General features: G+C 36.2%; 1 pseudogene; it reads left to right on the forward strand.

Annotated features, from left to right (window-relative positions):
* The window catches only part of LOC130841423 (AMMECR1-like protein), a 135,026-nt pseudogene extending 117,576 nt beyond the window's left edge, over nucleotides 1–17,450 (forward strand).
* Nucleotides 17,451–17,888: the final 438 nt, after the last annotated feature.

The raw sequence follows: 17,888 nt of genomic DNA on the forward strand, positions 1-17,888 counted from the left end.
GAAGTGAATAGGAATGCTCCACTGGCAGGAGCTAGCAGAGTGACTTACCTAGGGAAGGTATGGAAGCAAAGAAAGGAAATTATTTGGCTGGCAACAGCTTAAAGCCCATTTGGCTGTTTGTGGTTGGTTGTCCTTAGTTTTTTACTTTGTAACCTTGAGGCATTTACAGGCTTAGATTTTGATTTGCTTACACAGGCCACCATGGCATTAGGGCCACCTCTAATAGCCCCCTTGTTTAATTACTTTAACAATTCCGCCTTTTGGTATTAGTGTCACTCTCAGTCACCATCTAAGTTTTTCCTATCTCACCATGAAAACTTGTAGATTATGATATCAGGCCCATAGAAGAATTACTTTTGATATTTATCTCATTGTTCATCTTGTTCCTGTTTCTTCAAGCACAGTAAGAGCATCTGATGGCTGTGAACATACATTTAAGACCTTTGAGAGAACACCGAGCACCAGGGAGACTACAATGATGACTATCAGGAGGATAATGCTGAGGCAGGAGACAGATGGGCCCCCGGGGCAAATGGTATGAGTTCCTTCCCTGTAGACTGATACCCTGAGATAGGAATAACAGGACAATTGAGAGAGGAGGCTAGGCCCTGCCCAGATAGAAGATAAGGGACCACATATTCCTCATTCTTGGAGTCAGGAGACCTACCCTGACTACACATGCACAGAAAGCCTCCTTGGAGGTCAAAAGGGGAGTGATGCCAAGTGCCAAACCTACCCATAGGCCTCTTTGGTGGAATCCATCTTGGCTAAGAGACGCACACATGCACACATGAGAAAATCCTGAGGTACACCAAATATGGACTCTGAAACAGGCAAATCAAAATGATTGGTCAAAGGAAACGTGGAAGAAATGCCCCATATAAGTGATTTAAACTGCCATGAGGGTGCAACTCTCTCTCTGAGCCCACCCATGTGTCTATTCACACGTATTTTTTTTTTCTAATAAATACTTTACTTGTTTCACTGCTTTTCGTCTTTGTGGGAATTCTTTTCTGCAAAGCTGTAGGGCCAGGGCCTTGTCACTGACCACTGGTCTAGTGGCTAGGATTCAGTGCTCTTACCACTGCAACCCGACCTCAATCACTGGCTGGGAACCAAAACCCTGCTGCAAGCCACTGTGGGCCAAGGGCACCTGAGATCAATACCAAGAAGGTAATGTATACTCTTTAGCTAGGCCCCCCATGAACCAAACCAGCTGGCATCAAATAAGTCAAAGAATGTACCTGAAAAGGCATCAACTTGTTTTAGCTAAGTGTCTTGTTATTAATTCCTTGTATTTGCTACAATACCAGAGTTGTTTATCCAGGTACCACAATAGGTATTTGTTATGGCACAGACTTCTTCTTGTTCAGCCAATAAGTAATCTAAAGGGATTCTCTTATCTAAAACCATCTTAGCAAGAAAGTCTAGGGACTTTGTTGTATAGCTATGGCCTTTTTTTGTATTCAGCAATAGTTGCCAGAGTTGAGGCATTGTCTTCCCATGCATTAACAGAAAGAAAAAGCAAGTATCAAAAAGGCAAAAGGAATAAAAGTTTCATATTGGAGATAAAGATCTTGATCTATGATCTTGGGTGAGCTGTCCACCTCAAGGTACCTCAAGATGCCGAGGAACCTCCCTAGTCAATTTTAAGTTTAGATCTCCAGTTGGTATGTAGTTTCAAGAGTCTGGAAGTGACCCTTGAGCCAATTCAAGTGCCTGTAGTTTGGCTGCTATCTGGATAATGAGGGGGACATGGTATAGTCCCTTTTAAGGAGGTTGAAAGGAAATCTTTGTTCTTACTGATTTCAGATCAGAAGGGTGGAAGAAAATTGGAAATGTTAGTTTGGAGAGCTGTAGCCAGTATCTGAGGAAACTGGAAGAATTCAGGATCCAGTCCAATTTACAGGTAGATAACAAAACCTCAAAGATAATGAACAGAAGTAGAATCTGATATCCACAAGGATGTCTCATAGTTTTTTACTAAACATCTTATTCTCTCTATAACCACTCTCATTTCTATTAAAGATAATCACAGTAAGACCAATATGTTTGCAAAATAAGTCTACTCTCATTAAACTTGGCCTGATATTTACATAAATGTAGCAAGAGTAGTGATTGACCATAGAGGCTATTTAAAATTTTCTTTGCTGGAACTTTTAATAAGGAATCTCAGTTGGACATTTAAAAGCCTCTTGAGACTAAGAAGCCAAGCCTAGGACTTGCCATCAAACTTCACCTACGATATCTATAGATCTAGGTTAATTCTTTCTTCTTGAGGTCGCCTCAATTTCTTGAGGTTTCTGGGCCTGCAGGAAGAGACCTTCCTTGCTTACCTGGGAAAGCTGCTGGGAACCCAGCAAGCAAGGTAACAGGCTGGTTTTCCAAGGGGCTTTATTGGCTCCATAAAGTCAGCCTCAGTTCCTTAAAGCTGTTTGATCTAAATCTGATTCTATGCATATTCTGAAATATGATATTCTGTCAAAGCCATAAATAAACGTTTCAAACTGTGTTCTAAAAACATATTCTCACTGTTCTAAACAACATATTCTTAAATTGCCATGAAAATAAAAACACTCAACAAATTTCCCAATTCTGGAGGGATCAGATAGGGAGAAAAATGGAATGTTTCAATTCTGTTTACAAAGGTATACTTTATCAAATTGCTATATGACATAGACAGTTTAAAAGAAAAAGGTTTCTTTAAACCTGTAAATAAAAACATTAAAGAACCAACGTTTCACATAAAAAGTCATAAAAATTATAATCATCCTCATCAGTTCATTCAACCCATGTTATGAGTTCTTGTTCTGCTTGAATCTAATTTTTCCATTAGAGTTCTGGATATTCTCACCCAGTCAGTGGTATGTTCTTAAATTTTTCAGAAACCTATACTCTACAGTACTTGTCAGAGTCTTTTCCATGAATCTCTCTGAAGATGAATCAGAGTACAACAATAACTGTCTGTAAATGACAAAAGATTTTAAAATGCCCATCATTAAATATCTGATGAGAGTGTATTATAATGAAATTGACTATGAAATTTGGTTATGTGACATAAAACATTTTAAGATAATAACTAGAATTATGACTGATAACATTATACCAGGACATATTAGGTTTCTAGGACTTTCATACAATTTCTGGAACACATATTAAAAACATATATCCATACAAATATAACCTAACAAGGTTTAGTATCACTTATTTGATAATGCTTCCCAAGTATTTCACCATATCGAATAAATCTAATCATTTTAACATCTTACCAGATGAGAGACAAAACCTTTGAGATTTTCCAGAAGCCCTCTGGGAAATCTCAAAGTTAGTTTAAGGTAAAAAAGACTCCATTCATAATGTGATTTTGGGAAGTTATCAAAAATGTCAAAAGGTTTGAACACTTGATTAAATAGGATCACAGATCATTACAAAATATTAATTATCTAGCTAACCAAAGTGACAATAGAAGATTTTAAAGGCAAATACGGAAGGTTACACAGTTGTGAGGAAAACTTAACACTTTTAATATTGAGAAGACTCGGTTTTCCCAAGTAACTGAATACCTGATAAAGACAATATAAAGCACAGGAAATCATTTTAGTAAGACATAAAATCTTTGTTTACCAGGCAGACTACCAAAAGGTAAAGAAAAACCTTTCCCAATATCTTATCAAGATAAGACCAATAGTCCAAGAAAACGGCTTTTTTAACAGAGAGAAAACCAAATTCTGATTTTGCACCAATGTACTTTTGATATTGACTCATTCTTTAAAAACATAAATAAGTTTATTCTAATTTAGCAAGATTGACCATACATACAATTCTTTTCTCAAGATTCCTTTTCCACAAACCTTCTATACATTCAGGTTTCATCCTGTATTTTCTCTTCTTTTTCATTCTAGAACAAGCAGCCAGTCTACTTTAGGACAAAATTACTCTCCTTTTCCCTCAGGAAAAAAAAAAGTCCTTCATACCTTTCCTTATTCAAAAAACACATTCCAATATCCTTACCCACTTTTCATACACATCTGTTTTCTTTTGCCCTTATTACTTTGAAAGTTTTAACTGCATACACTGATTAGAATTCTTAACCCTTAGAATTCTTAATTTATAGTGAAAACCAAGAAGTAACTGTGGACTACCTGTTACATTAGTATTCTGTGGATTAGCAAATTTATAAATACATTTCATAATTTCTAGAAGTATATTCTTCCTCATAGTAATTTTTTAAATTTGCCATAAAATATGTTGACCAATTGATCCAAATATCTTTAGCTCCTCTGTAATAAAAAGTAGATAAGCCTATGTTCAGTAACCAGTGTTTCAGTATATTATATGGAAATGATCTAGATATTCAATGAATATTCATCATTTAATTTAATTTAGTTACTTTACAGTTTCAAATTACCAAAAAGATTTTGGAGACTATTTTTAAGTAGACATACCATAAAGCATAGTTTTTGTTGAAATGTTCATTTGTAAACTTTTACCTTACTTACATCTATTTAATTTACTTGTTCTTAACAATTATGTTTAGATTACTCATGAAAATTTCATGAGACATTAAACAGCTAATCATCACCTTGTTAAAAAACAAAATTCAACTGAATATATTTTAAAGATCTTATTGGCTTTATTCAGTGATTTATGAATTGGGCAGCATCCAATCTAGCAGATGGAAAGTAGCTCTGAAAAGCTGTACAAAATGACATATACAGAAGGAAGCAGGAGTAAGGAGGTTATATAGGTAACAAAGTAGATTGGCTATTACCAGATTACTTTCCTTCAGAGGACAGAAGAGGTCTATTAGATTACCAAACAAGTGCTGATCAGGCAGTTACTGATTGACTGGCTTAAGGTTCCATTTCTGGGAGAGCCAAAACAGTAATTAAGTTAAGTCTTGATTTGGCGGGGCTTAGCATAAATGACTCCATTTTGGACCTGTTGTCATGTTTTTAACAATCTAAATTTATTTTTCCTGCCAGCAAATTCTATAACAGATTAACTTGAATTTATGACTAGTATACCTAGATAAAATGAAAGTTGTATGTCTGCATTATATTTAATGCTGATAACTCTGATATGTTTATTTTAATTAAACCGAATTTAAATTAGCTTTTTATTTACTGAAGATTATCCTAGATCACTTGAATTTGAAAAATATTTCCATTTCTATACTTCTGACAATGTATACTTAATTTATATAAGTAGTCATTTTTCTTTAAGCCACTTAAATAGAGCTTTTTAACATATTTCAGCCATGCCACTGATAGTAGAAAAATCATACATCTATACCATACATATATACATAGATAATCATACAGATAGCTGTAAGTAGGATATGATGAAGTCAGGCAGCTATAGACAAAAACATTCAATGAAACAATGCCATATTATATTTAGAGATATGGAATAAAACTATAAAGAAATGTCTTAAGAATGAAAAACTCAAATTATGCATAGTGGTTACCTTTTGGGAAGAAAGAGGCTAATGCAATCAGAGAAGACTTCAAGGTGAGTTTCAACTGCATATGTAATGTTTTGTTCTTAATATGAGTATACTGAAGTCTGTTGTTTTCTATAATTTTTATATCTGAAATATTTCATAACAATCACTTTTCTATGAGGTTTAATTCTGATTTTAAAATTGATCTTTATTAATTTAGAAAGTGTGGAAAACATAGTCAAGTTCAGAGATAAATGAATATTTTAATCAATAACCCCCCACTCATTAATTTTACAAAATGAATCATTTTGGGGCATTTCCTGCCATTGCATTCTCTATGCATACAACCCCCCTCCACTCATTAATTTGGCAAAATGAGTCATTTTGGGGTATTTCCTCCCATTTTATTCTCTATGCATGCATATTTTATATATATATATATATATATATATATATATATATATATATAACATATGGATTTCATATGTCTAGAAACTTAACATTTGGTAAATAAAGCCAGTAATTAAATTTGTCCAAAATTTCTCCCCACTTTTTCTAACTCCAAAGCCCACATCTTTAACCACTGGAATATGCATTTTTTTTTCTTCGTTAGGTAGTACAGGGGAAGTGACTACCCATGGTCTTGCAGGGAAAGACCAATCTGGTATTTGGGACCCAGTTATCCTGATTTTAGTCTGTTATACAGCACACCCATCTTGATAATCTTATTCTGTACTGTCTCCTTTCAATGTCCAAGAGAAGGTAAGGAAGATGGTAAGAAAGAGCATTAAATAAAAGTAATAGGGGATGATTTGCTTTCTCTTCCACACTATTGTAACTTGTAATACAAAGAAGCAGTAGCAAAGCTTATCTATCATATAAACACATACACACATTCCATTCCATGCTGCTTCAAATCTAATTGATTTCAATGAGATATTCTTGTTAAAGTCATGTCTTTTGTGGGAGGGAGAACACAGGAAGGCCAATACATGTATTTATTGAAGTATTACATATTTAACATTTTCTATAGGTTTCCTTATTTCTCATTTTCTCCTCATAAACAGCTCTGTGAGGTAAGTATCAATATACCCATTTTACAGATGACCTAAGTCAGGCTCACAAAGGGTAACTCACTATTATAGGGTTACATAAATCTAAGTAGAGGCAGGAATGGGAATCTACTACACACACACATTTGATATACACAAAACATGTTCACGTATACGTATTATTTTGCAAAATTGTGATAGTTTTAAAGCACTTGCCTTTTTCATTCAAGAGGACAGAAGGGAAACCAAAATGGATTAAAAGAGACAACCACACTTGATAACACTAAAAGCTAAAATTCACTAGCAAGATGCTAGTTATCAATACTTACGGATCAAGTCACACAGTAAAAAATATTCATATAGCTATTCATACACATGCAAGGAGAAATATGAAAAAACATACTAATAATAGATGATTCTAACATACTTCCTTCAATCCAAGAACACTCAAGTGGAGAAAAGTTTAGTAAGTATAAAGAAGGTCTAAACAATATAACCTTAAGGGTAGTTCTTACAGATAGACATTGAACTCTTAAGCTTGATATTAGATAATATACCTACTTTTCAAATGAACATGAAACACTCATGAACACTGACTCTTAGGCTGTTAAACAAATCCTGTGCTCAGTTGGAAACATAGATTAAAATTGCAGAATTTAATGAGAAAATGATAATGAAAACATAGTATATCAGAATCTACAGCTAGAGAAGTTGTCAGAGAATATTTTTAAGCATTAAATACCTGTATCAATAAAAAATGAAAATAAATGAATTAAACACCCAATTCAAAACAACAGATAAAGGACAAAAATGTAAACCAAAAGAATATAGATGGCAAGAATAAAGTTAAAACTAGAAATGAAGGTGTTAGAAAACAAAACTGCAATTGAATTTACACATAAAGATAAAAGTAGGTTTATGCAAGGATAACAAAAACATGAGGAAATCACTGTGTAAATGAATAAATAAAATGAGAGAAAAGACAAATATACAAAGTTAAAAATGCCAAGTCTTTTCATAGATACAGAGAACAGACTCTTGGTTACCAAGGGGGAGGGGGTATGGAGGAGGGATGGAGTGGGAGTTTGGGGTTAGCAGATGCAAACTATTATATATACAATGGATAAACAACAAGGTCCTACTATATAGCACAGGGAACTGTATTCGATATCCTGTGATAAACCATAATGGAAAAGAATATGAAAAAGAATGTATATACATGTATAACTGAATCACTTTATTGTACAGCAGAAATTAACACAACACTGTAAATCAACTATACTTCAATGAAAAAAAGACAAGTCTTTAAAAGAAAGTTTCAAGTCTTTTGAGTGAAAAATTTACAGAACTGCATTCAAATACATTTCAGAAAAAAGTGGATAAACTTCTAGAAAAACAGAACTTACCCAAACTGACCCCAATGGAGACAAAAAGTCTAAATAGACCAATAACAAAAAAGAAACAGTGAATTAGGTTAAATAACTCCCATGAAAACGCACTAGGCTCAGATCTTTCCAGCGGAGAATTCTAGTAAACCTTTAAAGGAAACATAATCTCAAAGCTACTCAAACCACTCCAAGCACAGAGAAAAAAAGTAAAATGATGAAGCAAGTATAAAATTGATTTTAAAAAATTGCAAAAATTGCACCAAAAATGAAATTACACCCTAAAATCATAAAAGGAATATGAAGGAATGTTCTTAAAATATTAGCAAACACAATTGAGCAGCACATAAAAAGTAGATCATGACCTTATGGAGCTTGTTCTAATAATGCAAAGTTGCTTCAATATGAGGAAATATATTAATATAATTTAGGGTATTAACAAAGCCAGGGAAACAATTATATAATCACCTCCATATGCACAACACCATCAATATCCATTCATGTTTTTTTTAAAAACTCAATAAAAATGGGAATTGGTGGATACTTTCTTAATATGATAATATGTATACACATCTCAGACAAAAAACTAGCATCTTACTGAATGGAGAAACACTAGAAGCATGCCTGTTAAAAACAAAGAGAAGACAAATGCCCACTTATCTCCTCTAACATATCTCCCACTGTGTGGGAGGCATCTTGCCATTCAGTTGAAAAAATCAGGCAATTAGAAGCAAAGAGAGTGGAAAAATCTCTTTATAATTGTTGGTGATATGATTACAAATTGGAAACATCCAAAATGGAAAAATTACTGGATTCAAAATGAGATTATAGTAAAGTAGCAGGTAATAGTAAACTACTAACATCAGAAACCAAAGGCATAAACATATGCATAAACAAAAAAAATTCAGAAAATAAAAAGGAAGAGAAGGAAATGATTGGACATAAACTTAAGAAGCAATGTATAATCCTATATAAAACAACAAACTAGAGCAAATAGAAAGACATGATAGTCTCCAGTAAGAAGACTCAATATTATACAGATACCAATTTCCCTAAGTTAGTTTATTAATTTAATGTGATCTCAATAAAGGCATCTTTTGCTTTTTTATGGAGTTAAATAAGTTAATTACCAAATTTATTTGGCAGTTACAAACACTAAGACTAGTGTGATAAACCCTGAGAAAGAAGAGTGATGGTTGATGGAAGGGGATCTCAGCTGGTCCTACTAGATATTAAAACAGATAATGAAGTTTGTGCGATATGAGAGTGTGGTATTAGCCCATGAATTGACAGAATAACTAATGCAGCAGAATAGAAAATACTGGCATATGTTAAATTATATTTGGGAATTTAGAATATAATTAAGGCAGCATTTCAAATCAATGGAGAAAGTATGGATGATTTAACAAGTGATATTGTGGTAGCTAGATAATCATAGGGTTAAAAGGTAAAAACAGATCCATTTTTATGTCTTAAATGAAGATAAATTCCAAATGACTCAGATTTAAATATCAAAAACAAAAACAAACGAAAAACCACTCAAATATTATAAGAGTCTGGAAGTTGAAAGAGGCATGGAACAGATTCTCCCCTTGAGCCTCCAAAGGGAGTACAGCCTTGCTAACACCTGTAATGCAGAAGTGGAGAAAAATTTCCTAGCTCTGATCAAAATCCAGGAGCATAAAGAAAACTATTGATAAATCTGACTACATAAAAATAACAATTTTGCACAGCAAAAAACATGATATCCAATAAAAAGATACTGAGAAAAATATCCACAACTAACATCTCTAAAAAAAAAGTATTGATTTCCCATCTATATACAAGCTTATAAATAGAGAGATAGAAAAGAGCCAATAATCCTATCATATACATGTAAAAACAATAAACAGTTAGGAAAAAAATACAACTTGTCTTTAAACATACAAAAAGAGGTACAAACTTGCTTCTAAAATAGAGATGCAATTAAAACTGCAGTGAGGGACTTCTCTGGTGGTCCAGTGGTAAAGAATCCATCCTACAATGCAGGGGACACAGGTTCGATCCCTGGTCCAGGAACTAACACATGCTGCAGAGCAACTAAGCACGTGTGCCACAACTACTGAGTCCGTGCCACAATTAGAGAGCCTGTGTGCCACAAACTACAGAGCCCATGCACTCTGGAGCCTGCATGCCACAACTAGAGAGAGAAAACCCGCATGCCACAACTAGAGAGAAACCCATGAACTGCAGCAAAGAGCCCACATGCCACAACAAAAGACCTCACATGCCACAAGGAAGATCCCGCGTGCTGCGACTAAGACATGACACTGCCAAAAACAAACAAAAAATAAACAAAAAAAATTACAGTGAGACACCATTTCTAAATGATTAGACTGGCAAAGTTCCAAAAGTTTGTTAACACACTCAGTTGGTAAGGATGCAAAACTACATGTGCTTTCATACACTGCTCGTGGGGATTCAAAGTGGTATGAAACCTGTAATAAGCTTCATAATGATACCCAAAGATATCAGGGCCCAATCCCTGGAAACTAAATCTTACCTTAAACAGAAAAGGGGGCTTTTCAGTTGTGATTAAGGATCTTGAAATAGGGAGCTTATTTTAGATTATCTGGGTGGGCCCAATATATAGTCAAAAGTACAGTCAAGAGGGAGGCAGAGGGAAAGCTGACACATACAGAAGAGGAGGAGACAATATGACCATACAGGCAGCAATTGGAGTGATGCAATCACAAACCAAGCCACCAGAAACTGGAAGAGGCAAGATACAGATCCTCCCACAGAGCCTCCAGAGAGAGCATGGCCCTGCTTACACTTTTATTTTGGCCCAGTGAAACTAATTTCAGACTTCTGGCTTCCAGAATGTGAGAAAATAAATTTCTCTTGTTTTAAACAAATAAGTTAGTGGTAATTTGTTACAGTAGCCATAGGAAACCAACATAACCACTATGGAGGGGAAGTTGATAATATCTAGCAAAATTATATATGCCCTAATCCTTTGATTTAGTTATCCAATTTCCATAAATAAATAAATGTGTCAATGTGTGTATATATATGTATATGTATTTATGCAAATAAATATCTTAAAGATCTACCGGCAATAATACAAAAAGATGATATAGATACACATGCACATATAGATATAGATATATAGATATACATTCACTGTGATGCTATTTTTATTGCAAAAGAATAAAAGAAACCTAAATATACACCAATAGGAGGTGGACGACTAAACTATGATACAACCACACAACAGTGTACAATAAGAAGGCTCACAAGAAGAATGACGAATATCTCTATATAAGGTTATGGAAGGATCTCCAAGGTATACTAAGTAAAAAAATCAAGGTACACAAAGTGTGTATAGCATGGTACTTTCTATCAGGCAACCCAGAAACACCAACAATAAGGCAAAAAGAGCCCCAAGAAAAGCCTACTGTTTTTAGCCAACAGACCAGAAAAGGAGCAGCTTAGCAAGACAGAGAGCTTTTGTACAACTGTCCTATGCCAGCTAAACACCACAGAAAAAACTACAGCACTCACTACATTTAATTGGAGTATAAGCTTCCAGTATCACTTGACTGTAATGAGGCACCCCTAACCCACTATCTTGGGTGAAATCAGAGGGGACCATGCAGGAAACCACCTGGCAAAAATGAGTCTTCCACCCCAGAGAGTCTGCCAAAGCTGAGTGGAGAATCTGAACTTTCACCCTCACCTGACAGTTAAGAGATAACAACTTCCTTTCCCTATGGGTGCAGTGTCACCAGAGGATTTCTAAAACAGACCATTTTAAATGATAGAGTGTCATATCACATTACCCAAATTGTTCTGATTACAATAAAAATTCTTATTCTAGCCAAGAACCAGGCCAATCTCAAATTGATAAAAGACAATCAATGGACACCAACACTAAGATGACACAGATGTTGGAATTACCTGACCAAGAATTTAAAGTAGCCATCATAAAAATGTTTCAATAATTAAAAACATCCTTGAAACAAATGAAACAATATCAACTATCAGCAAAGAAACAGAAGATATAGAGAAGAACCAATTAGAAATTTTAGAACTGAAACATAACTGAAATTAAAGCCCAGTGGATGGACTCAGCAGCAGAATAGAGAAAAGAATCAGTAAACTTGAAGATAGAACAATAGAAATTACATAATCAGAACAAAGAGAAAAAAGGGTTAAAGAAAAAGAACAAAGCCTCAGGGACCCATGGGACTATAACAAAGGATATAATATGCTTTTCATTTTTGTTCTGGAAGGTGAGGAGAAACAGTGCATGGGTGAAAAAGGATTTGAAGAATAACAGCCAATAACCATCAAATCAAAAGACCTAAAACTACATTTTTTTTTGAAAAAACTACATTTCTTAATTAAAAATTTTTACTCAATTTATTTAAACTTAAAAAAAGTTCACCAATTTTCTCACCCCCCAACCCCCCACTTACTGCAACCACCAGTTTGCTTACTGTATCTATGAGCTTGATTTGGGGGGTTTGTTTGATTTAGATTCCACATATAAGAGATCATATGGTATTTGTTTTTCTCTGTCTGATTTACTCACTTAGCATGATGCCCTCAAAGTTCATCCATGTTGTCCCAAATGAAAAGATTTCTATTCTTTCTTATGGCTGAATAATATTCCATTGTGTACACATACCACATCTTCTTTATCCAGTCATCCACTGATGGACACTTAGGTTGTTTCCATATCTTGGCTACTGTAAATACTGTAATAAACATGGGGATGCATATGTCTTTTCAAATTAATGTTTTCATTTTCTTTGGATAAATACCCAGAATTGGAATTGCTGGATCATATGGTACTTCTATCTTTAATTTTTTGAGAAACCTCCAAACCGTTTTCCAGAGTGGCTGCACCAATTTGCATTCCCACCAACAGTGTAGGAGGGTTCCCTTTTCTCCACACCCTCTCCAGCATTTATCATTTGTAGACTTTTTGATGATGGCCATACTGACCAGGGTGAGGTGATATTTCATTTTGGTTTTGACTTGCCTTCCCCTAACGATTAATAATGTTTAACATTTTTCCATATACCTGTTGGCCATCTGTATGTACTCTTTGTAAAAATGTCTGTTCAGATCTTCTGCCCATTCTTAAATTAGATTTTTTTTTTTGCTATTGAGCTGTATGAGTTCTTTGTATGTTTTGGATATTAGCCCCTTATCAGATATTTGCAGTTATTTTTTCCCATTCAGTAGGTTGCCTTTTAATTTTGTTGATGGTTTCCTTTGCTGTGCAGAAGCTTTTTAGCTTGATGAAGTCCCGCTTGTTTATTTTTGTTGTTGTTGCTTTTGCTTTGGTGTCAGATTAAAGAAATCATTGTCAAGACCTATGTCAAGGGGTGTACTGCTTGTTTCCTTCTAGGAGTTTTATGGTTTCAGGTCTTATGTTCAAGTCTTTAATCCCATTTTGAGTTAATTTTTGTGTATGGTGTAAGATAGTGGTCAAGTTTTATTCTTTTGCATATGGCTGTCCAATTTTCCCAACACCATTTATTGAAGAGACTGTCCTTTCCCCATTGTATATTCTTGGCTCCTTCTTTCATAAATTAAATGACCATATATGTGTCTAAACCTATAACTCTTAAGAAGTTGAATGGACCCAAAACAGAGTAAACCCAAAGAAATTCAGGGAAAGACACATTATAGTCAAAGCTCAGAAAAGTAAAGACAAAAGAAATCTTGAAATTGGGGAAAGAAACACAATATACTACCTACAGAAGAAAAATGGTATAAAGGACAGCAAATTTCTTATCAGAAATCATGTGGTCCACAAGGAAGAGGTACAACATTTTCCAAGTGCTGAAATAAAGGAACTGTCCATCTCAAATTCTATATCCAGCTTAATTATCCCTCAGGAGTTAATGGGGATTAAAAAGGCATTCTCAAATGAAGAAAGACCGAGAAAATTTTTCACCAGCAGATACACATGAAATAATGGCTAGGGGAAACAAAAGGGAACTGATAAAAAAAGAAATCTAGGAACATCTGGAAGGAAAAACAGTACAAAAATATGATTAAATATTTTCTTTTTCCTCTTGAAATTTCCAAATTCTGTTTAATAGCTGAAACAAAAAGTATAACACTAGGGACTTCCCTGGAGGTCCAGTGGTTAAGACTCCATGTTTCCACTGCAGCGAGAGAGGGTTTGATCCCTGGTCGGGGAACTGAGATCCTGCATGCCACGTGGCACAGCAAAAAAAAAAAAGAAAAAATATAACACTAACTGATGTGGTTTTCAATGTACGTAGAGGAAAATTTAGACTATTCTTCTACCAATGGTAGATGATAAAGGGACTTTATTGACCACACCAATGGAAAGAGCTGGGCATGCAGGCACTCGTTTAGGGCATACATTATTTATGAATGTATGAATCAAGGAATGAATGAGAGATGAGTACATATTTTCTCCATATTCTAAACAGACAGGAAGTGAACATCACCTCCTTAGGCATTTGTTTACTTTGGCCTCAATGATCTTTTCTCTTTCCTTAAAAAATATCTTAACATAGGCAGAACACTCTATGACATACATCAAAGCAAGATCCTTTTGGACCCACCTCCTAGAATCACGGAAAGAAAATCAAGAATAAACAAATGGGACCTCATGAAACTTAAAAGCTTTTGCACAGCGAAAGAAACCATAAACAAGACTAAAAGGCAACCCTCAGAATGGGAAAAAATAATTGCCTATGAAACAACGGACAAAGGATTAACCTCCAAAATATAGAAGCAGCTCATGAAGCTTAATACCAAAAAAGCAAATAACCCAATCCACAAATGGGCAGAAGACCTAAATAGACACTTCTCCAAAGAAGACATACAGATGGCCAACAAACACATGAAAAGATGCTCAACATCACTCATCATCAGAGAAATGCAAGTCAAAGCCACAATGAGGTATCACCTCACACCGATCAGAATGACCATCATCACAAAATCTGGATACAACAAATGTTGGAGAGGGTGTGGAGAAAAGGGAACTCTCCTGCACTGTTGGTGGGAATGTAAGTTGGTACAGCCACTATGGAAAACAGTGTGGAGGTTCCTTAAAAAACTACAAATAGAACTACCATATGATCCAGTAATCCCACTACTGGGCATATACCCAAAGAAAACCATAATCCCAAAAGAAACTTGCACCATAATGTTTATTGCAGCACTCTTTACAATAGCCAGGACATGGAAGCAACCGAAATGCCCATCAACAAATGAATGAATAAAGAAGATGTGGCATATATATACAATGGAATATTACTCAGCTATAAAAAGGGATGAGATGGAGCTATATGTAATGAGGTGGATAGAACTACAGTCTGTCATCCAGAGTGAAGTAAGTCAGAAAGAGAAAGACAAATATTGTATGCTAACTCACATATACGGAATCTAAAAATGGTACTGATGAACTCAGTGACAAGAACAAGGATGCAGATACAGAGAATGGACTGGAGACCTCGAGGTTTGGGAGGGGGCAGGGGGTGAAGGGGAAGCTGAGATGAAGCGAGAGAGTAGCACAGACATATGTATACTACCAACTGTAAAATAGATAGCCAGTGGGAAGTTGTTGTATAACAAAGGGAGTCCAACTCGAGGATGGAAGATGCCTTAGAGGACTGGGGCGGGGAGGGTGGGGGGGACTCGAGGAGGAGGGGAGTCAAGGAAGGGAGGGAATACGGGTAATGTGTATAAAAACAGATGATTGAACTTGGTGTACCCCCCAAAAAAATAATAAATAAATAAATAAAATTAATTTAAAAAAAAGAAAAAAAAATCTTTATTGGAATGTAATGCTTTCCAGATATTCCAAACTGTACTAACACCTCCAATCTCACTTTGTCAGATCAATTCCCTGGTTATTAAATACTTCTTCTTTAAGGTCAACGGACTCAGGGAAGCCTAGGAATTGTCCTTTGCATCTTTGCTAATCTCAACCTTCAGGAGGTTGGCAGAGAGATGAATTTAGAGATAAATGAAAGAGGCATTGTGGGCCCACCTGGTAAAGCACGAAAGCTACCCAAAAAAGAATCCAAAATGATAGGGCCAACTGTGTATGAGGGAACATCTCTGGATAACATGGTTGAAATCCAGAAACAAACTATTATATTCTAGGGGAACTCCTGTGCAGAGATTCTACTAAACACAATCTAAAATGTTCAGTCAGTGTGAACAACAGTAAAATGCACATTTGAATAAAGTATCCAGAACCCATGTGTCTACCATAGTATAGAACACCCAAACATAAGCGGGTGTTTGGTCAACAAATGCAGTTCTGTTTGGGAGGTGGTCATGATGTTGGATTTAACCCTACAGAAATAAGTGCACAAAAGCAATATGTAGGTCCACCCTGCCCGGGGCATACTTCTCTTAGGAACTCCCATCCAGGATCATGGCTCCACACAGCAGGAGGAGGAGACAGAGCGAAAGAGGCCCCATCCACCTTGGCTGCATCTGAGCCAAGAGAAAAGGTATAGGAAGAAGGAATGGAATCAGAAGGAAGAAAATTCATTTCCAAGACAAAATAGCTCCTTTCCTCTGTTACAGCCATTTCCCTTGAAATACAAACTTTCTGCTTCCAGGTTCTGCAGCATTCCAGACCTCAAGCACTGAATCAGTACGGGAAAAAGGCATTGTGTTCCTCCATTTCAGCCCAAGTTGGTAGCATGTTGTTTGGGATCAAGAAGCCCAAGTTATCTGGAAGTGAAACATACAGTCACAGTCCACAACTGTCCTCAACTCTAGTTCAGGACCTCTTCAAAACCACCAGCAGTGGTTGGCAGAATGTGTCGCACTTAACTCTGGGACCTGGCGATGCTCCCATTACGTGAATGAATCCTGCACTGGGAGCACTGATCCCTCTCCCCTGGCTCAATGGAACTGAGCCAACACCACCATGAGTCTGGTGGTGACTGAAGAGATGTGCTCCTGACAACCTCTACTGTCACCTCTATGGCTTTTCACAGCCATGACTTCCTAGATGCCCCAACTACCCCTATCTGCTCTTTGTGACTTGGAAGACAGGGTGGGACAAACAGCTTTGTGGCTGCATTGGGACCTTCTCAGCCACGAATCTTCATTCGGAACTCAGGGAATACATGTTATCCAGTGTACTTAAGGACAGTTTCCCCACCTGACCTGAGAGAAGCTGCCTAAACTTTTTTGCTCTGTCTCCCTCCTTACTAACTTTGAGGATGCCAGTGGTTACCTGGACTGGGAAGTAAGGATCCATGGGATTTGAAATGAATTCATCAGTGAAAAAGGTGTCAAATGTACAACCACATATTTACCTGAGGTTCCTAAGGAACAAGACTGGGATCATATCCAGACAACAGACTCCTTGCTCAGAAAGGTGGCTTTCAGGCTCCAACTACCAGTGAATTCAGAAAAATTATCAAACTCACCAGGTACTAAAGTGAGGTGACAACTGGTTACACAGGATATATTGCTTCTCGGCAGCAGTTTGTAGAATGGCTTCTATCCGTGCACCATTTTATGATGCTTGCTTCCACTGCCAAGTCAGCCTCCAGCTGACTGAGGAGGAGTGGAGTTATACTGAATGAAACAGAACTTGAGAGGCCCAAGCCTTATCTCAGTCTTTTCTCAATATGTGGTTCCACTGGACTGGGCCTCCTCTATGACTAGTGATAATTACCATATGGGTTCAGAAGACCCTTGACATGCAGGTGACACTGGTGATTTGCTGCCTGTGCACTGGCCACACAAAGGAAGCTGGAATTGATGATATATGAAGACTTACCCACATACACCCCTAAAGCCTCCCCAGATCAATTAGGTATATTCGCTGGCAGTCAGATAATGCAGACCAACAAGCAACATTTTTAGGTTGTTTTAAATTCCTTTAAAAAAAACTTCCAGTTTACTGTGTACCAAGAATTGATCACAACCTCTGTACTTCATCTAAGTGGATGCCATGTTAGGGTGCAACATGGGCACCATGAGTCCTTTGGG

This window comes from Hippopotamus amphibius, chromosome X (genome assembly GCF_030028045.1).
Source record: "Hippopotamus amphibius kiboko isolate mHipAmp2 chromosome X, mHipAmp2.hap2, whole genome shotgun sequence".
Taxonomy (NCBI): Eukaryota; Metazoa; Chordata; class Mammalia; order Artiodactyla; family Hippopotamidae; genus Hippopotamus; species Hippopotamus amphibius.